The following is a 6,240-nucleotide window of genomic DNA, read 5'->3' on the forward strand; positions in this document are numbered from 1 at the left end:
CTTCCTTCCTTCCTTCCTTCCCTCCTCCCGTCTTTCCTCCTCTCTCTCTGACTCCCTCTCTCTTGGTACTATTCTGAGATGAAATGGGGAAGCTAAGAGGTCAGCTTGATCAGAGGTTCTGATCTGTGCAGTACTGCTTGGGGGCCCTGTGGCATCCTTCTGGCACCAAGGTTGAGGGAAAAGTCTCTGTTAAGAGCTTGTGATATTTGCCTGCAGGAAGATGGTAGACTCGTGCTATCATTACAGCATATGGCATTGCTGTAATTTTCCTGGGTGTGCCCTCTCTGCATGGAGTGAAAAGCCACAGGCTCAGACAGCCCGTGTGAACAAGTAAAAAATGGAGAAAGGAAGCAAAAAGAAAAGGAGCTGGAGACAGAAACTTCATGATTTCATCTGAACTCTGTACTTACCCATCCTACGCTGGCTCTATCCCCAGACCACTCACACGGTTAATAAATTCCACCATTTTTGCTTAAGGTGGTGTGAGATAGATTTATATTACATGTAGTTATTATCCTAGTAGAAGGTGTTAGAAGCAGAGCATGGAGATTTATTTCAATTTCATTCAGGCAGATAGCTGAGTTGTGGGAACCAGATGATGTGATTAAAAAGAGATATCTAAACTCCTTCAATATAGGAATTGCATTTTATTACTCTTCATGTCCTGGCACTTATTATGATATCTGAGTCATAGAAAATAGTCAGTAAACACTTGTGTACAGAACACGGCATAGAAGAAGCACAAGCTCTTAGGTTAGGAGAGATTAGCATTCTTGATAAAAATGCTTAAACGTTTTCCAGTGAACTTTAATGAGATTGAGGGCTGAAAAAATATTTCCCACTTCTCCAGATGACTGTCAGCTGTCAGTTTGGATTCTAGCAATATTTTTGGTAATACAGTGTTTTTTTTGTTTTTGTTTATTTTTTTTTTCTTGGCAAGTCATAGGGCTTAAACTCAGGGCCTGAGCTCTGTCCCTGAGCTTCTTTTGCTCAACGCTAGCACTCTACCACTGAAGCCACAGCACCATTTCCAGCTTTTTCTGCTTATGTGGTACTGAGGAATCAAACCCAGAGCTTCATGCATGCTAGGCAAGCACTCTACCACTAAGCCACATTCCCTGCCAGTACTGGGGTCTCCACAGCTCTACTGCTTAATCATGCCTCTAGCTCTTTTATGCACTGGATATTTTTGAGATAGGGTCTGGTTTCCTGCTCAGGTGCATGCCTGAACCAATCTGCTTATTTTAGCCTTCCTGTGAAAGCTGTTGACAGGTATGAGCCACTCCACCCAACTTCTATTATGAACTTTTGAACTTTTCTGCCCAGAGTGGCCTGATCTATAGGCACATGGCATTGTGTTAGCTATGGGTTGAGAAGAGTCTTGTGCACTTTTTTGCTTGTGCTGGCCTTGAATGGTAATCCAGACTTTCTTAGCCTTCTAAGTAGCTAGGATTATAGGCATGAACCACTGGCACCTGGCTAGGAATTTAGTGATTTTTTTTTGTTGTTGTTGTTGGCCATGGGACTTGAACCCTGGGCCTGGGCACGGTCCCTCAGTTCTTCAGCTCAAGACTAGCACTCTACCACTTGAGCCACAATGCCACTTCTGGTTTTCTGAGTGGTTTAATGGAGATAAGAGTCTCATGGACTTTTCCTGCCCGGGCTGGCTTTGAACCGTGATCCTCAGATCTTAGCCTCCTAAGTAGCTAGGATTACAGGCGTGAGCCACCAGTGCCTGGCGAATTTAATGATTTTTAACTAGTGTTTTAAGACTAGCGTTTGTTTAAATGTTAATTTTCATTTAGTTTTTGTGTTATGGTGATTATATTTAGGGCCTCAAACTTGTTAGGAAACTGCTCCAGCACTGAACTGCACCTCTATCCCTTCTTGGCTTTTTTAAAGCAATGAATGATTAAGTATTCTCTTTTCCTATAGTATATTTCTACAGAAAAGGAATTGAGGGGCTGGAAATGTGGCTTCGTGGTAGAGTGTTTTCCTAGCATGTATGAAACCCTGGGCTCGATTCCTTAATTCCACAGAAACAGAAAAAGCTGGAAATGGTACTGTGATTCAAGTGGTAGAGCACTATCCTTGGGCACAGGAATAGAGAGGCTCAGGAACAGAGCCCAGGCCCTGAGTTCAAACCCCAGGACTGGCAAAAAGAAAAAAAAGAAAAAGAAAAAAAGAAAAGGAATTGAAATGACTACTTAGGGCCTTGGCTCTGCATGTGATTTTTCTTTCTTTTTTTTTCCTTTTGGTTCTGGGAATGAACCCAGAACAACCACTGAGATAAATCCCCAGCCTTCATGCCAAATTTGTCTTTTATCTTCAGTGTTGAGCACAGTATCTTGTTAAAGGAATGCTTTAATGTAGGTCAGTGGTAACACAATTGCTTAGCACGCTCAAAACCCTGGGTTCAATTCCCCAAAAGTTAAAAATTCTTCTAAAACCACATAAATAATAAAAAACCCACTAGCTTAAGTTCTTCTTCTTCTTCTTCTTTTTGGTCAGTCGTGGGGCTTGAACTCTGGGCTTGGGCGCTGTCCCTGCGCTCTTCAGCTCAAGGCAAGTGCTCTACTGCTTGAGCCACAGCGCCACTTCTGGTTTTCTAGTGTCTTAGTGGAGATAAGAGTCTCATGGACTTTGCTGCCCAGGCTGGCTTTGAACCATGATCCTCAGACCTCAGCCTCCTGAGTAGCTAGGATTACAGGCGTGAGCCACTGCGGCACCCCCCTCCCCCCACCCCAGCTTAGCTTAAGTTCTTGTCCTACATACTCTGAGGAAAACTCTCTGAGATTTCAGAGGATTATCCTGGGTCTCAGTCAACTGGGATTACAGACTGGAACTACTTTGCCTGGCTTCCTTCCTTGTTTTAAGTGTGAATAATATTCCATTGAATGTATATCACATTTTTTAATTTATTCATTTGTTGATGAGTGTTAGGCTGGTTTCTGTTTGTTAACTGTTGTGCAAAATGTTTCTATGAACATGAGTATATGGATATCTATTTGACTCTCTGCTTCCAATTTTTCAATACTCACAGTTTCTGGCTGGGAATTGTTTTATTTTTGGGGAACTGCCATACCATTTTCTTTAGATTTTGCACACTTTTACATCCCCACAGCAAGGCATAAATGTTCCAATTTCTCTATATCCACATAGCACAGCTTTACTTTTATTCCCCACTCCAATCCCTATGCCCTCAAATAGACATCATAACGCAGGCGCTGTGTGTATGTGTGTATGTGTGTGTGTGTGTGTGTGTGTGTGTGTGTGTGTGTGTGTGTGTATGTGTATGTATACTGGGTCTGGACCCCTTCCCTTAGATTTTCACTCAAGGCTGGTACTCTATCACTTGAGCCACACCTCCATTTCTGTGTTTTTGCTAATTAGTTGGAGGTAAAAGTCTCCTGGATTTGTCTGTCTGGGCTGGTTTTAAACTATAACCTTCAGATCTCAGCTTCCTGAGTCCTAGATTATGGACATGAGTAGTTGCCATGCAGGGATCAATGTAGGTTTATTTATTTGTTTGTGTGTTTATTTATTGTGCCAGTTGAGCTCAGGGCCTGACTGCTATCCTCACTGAGCTCTTTTGCTCAAAGGCTAATATTCTACTACTTTAGCCACATATCTACATCTGGCTTTTTGGTGATTAAGAGTCTCACAAAATTTTCTTGCCTGGGTTGGCTTTGAACCATGATCCTCATATCTCAGCCTCCTGAGTAGCTAGAATAGGCGCGAGCTGCAGGCATCTGGCCTCAGTGTAATTTTGAAGTACATTTGCCTAGTTAGAGGAGTTTAGCATCTTCTCATGTGCTCATTGACAAATTTGTGTTTCATGTTTTGGAGAAATGTCAGCTTTGGTTTTTGCCTATTTTCCCCCCAGTGGCAGGAATCCAACCCAAGCTCTGACTGTGCTACATACTTAGCCACTGCCCATGTTTGATTTTTTTTTTTTTTTTTGCTGTTGAGTTGTAAACATTAAGTTTATAGAGGTTAAATACATGCTCCAACTGAACCTTATACGTTCTTTTGCAGTCCTGAAAACATTTAAAGTTGAGAAATATGTTTTTTTTAACTTGGAAGATACTTTGCAGTTTCAATTATTATTATTATTTGGTAATAGAGCTTGAACTCAGGGCATGGGCATGTCCCTGAACTCTTTTGCTCAAAGCTGGTGCTTTATCACTTTGAGCCACAGTTCCACTTCCAGTTTTCTGGTGACTAATTGGAGAAAAGAGTCTCATGGACTTCCCTGCCTGGACTAGTTTCTAACTGCAATTTTCAGATCTCAGCCTCCTGAGTAGCTAGGATTACAGGCGTGAGCCATGTACATCCTGCTTCATCAGTTCTTTTACCTGAAAAAGAGATGATAAAACTAGAAACAATGGTTCATCCCTGTATTACCAGCTACTTTGGTGGTACAGATTGATAGAGTCATGGTTTGAGCCCAGCTTAGGCAAAACATTAGTAAGATCCCATCTCAACCAATAAGTCAGGTATGGTGATATGAGCTTGTGTGTGATCCCATCTATACGAGAGGCCATAGGTAGGATCTTGGTCTGAGGCTGGCCATAACAAAGACCAAGACCATACTTGAAAACACAACATCATACCTGAAAAATAACTAAAGCAAAAAATAAAAGTGATCCAAGTGGTAGAATGCCTGTCTAGTAAGTTGTAGGGCCTGAGTTCAAACTGGGTGAGTATTGCCAAAAAAAGGAAGAGACAGAGAAACAATTACTAATATCTTGTATATATGGCCGTGTGTGTATTTGTGTGTGTTCCTAGGAATGAGACCCCAAGCCTCACACAAAGCATGAGCTCTGATACTAGCTATACCCTAGCCCATATGGATGATTTTTTAAAAATTTAAGTTACTTTATCTACAGGACCCAACATTATACACAGAACAATGAATAACAGCTTTTGTGTGTGTGTGTGTGTGTGTGTGTGTGTGTGTGTGTGTCTTGAACTTGGGGCCTAGGTGCTGTCTTTGAGCTCTATCAATCAATCAAGTGGCTCAACCACTTTGAACCATAATGTAACTTCTCATTTTCTGGTGGTTAATTGGAAAAAAGAGTCTCATGGACTTTCCTGCTGGGACTCATTTCGAACTACAATCCTCACATCTCAGCCTCCTAAGTAGCTAGGGTTACAGGCGTGAGCCTTTATTACCAGAGAAGTATGAAATTTTTATTCCAATCTCAATCTCAATCTTGGTGAAAAGCTGTCATTCATCAGGCAATGTAAGGAGAGGGTAATGTAAGGTAATGTTCCTGGAACCAGAAACTGTTTTGAACTTCAAAGGCTATTCTCTGGCCCTGGGAGCACTTCTCCAGGTTCCCCTCCCTCCCCCTCCCTCTTCATCCTCCTGCAGCTAGGGACCATTGGATAAAGAAGGTTATTGAAGCCTTCTTCATGTAGTCTGTGTTGGCTGAGTGTCCTAGTTGATGCCATATTATTTGAGAGGAGGCATTAGGGAGCAGATGGTATGTTCCACACCTCAAAGAAGTTTATGATAGCATAACAGTGTTTTAGACTTTACTGTTACCCATAAGCTGTCCCATTTGATCTTCAAGGTAGCCTCTTGAGAGGTGTTCTTACCTTCACTTAACAATTGAGGCAAAGGAACTTCCCCAAGGGGAGGTAAAAGTTTGCTCGCCTAACCATGCTGTTGTATTGTCTCACTTTACTTTTTGCTTCTGGGTCCAACTCCCTGAGATGTTTCTGTTCTTGGAACCCTCTTCAATCTGTATTTCCTTTGCACTTTAAGAATTGGTACTTCAACGGAGAGAGAGTGAGGGAAGGGGTGACATTGTCTAAGAAGAAATGTACTCAACCTGATTTATATAACTATAACCACGCTGCACATCATTTTGTAATAACAATAAAAATTAGACAAAAAAGAATGGGTACTTCAGCAGTGGTACTCACTGGACACCATGATGAAAATGAACATTCAACGTGTAGGTAGGGACAGGAGGGAAAAGCTGGGAGAGAATGAGGGATGGGGTGACATTGTCCAAAAAATGTGCTCAAGGGGCTGGGAAGGTGGTAGAGCGCTTGCCTTGCATGCCTTGCTTGCCTTGCATGCCAGAGGCCCTGGGTTCGATTCCTCAGCACCACATAAGCAAAAAGCAAAAAGCCGGAAGTGGCGCTGTGGCTCAAGTGGTAGAGTGCTAGCCTTGAGCTGAAGAGCTGAGGGACAGTGCCCAGGCCCAGAGTTCAGGCCCCACG

Source organism: Dipodomys ordii, unplaced genomic scaffold (genome assembly GCF_000151885.1).
Source record: "Dipodomys ordii isolate 6190 unplaced genomic scaffold, Dord_2.0 Scaffold131, whole genome shotgun sequence".
NCBI classification, from domain to species: Eukaryota; Metazoa; Chordata; class Mammalia; order Rodentia; family Heteromyidae; genus Dipodomys; species Dipodomys ordii.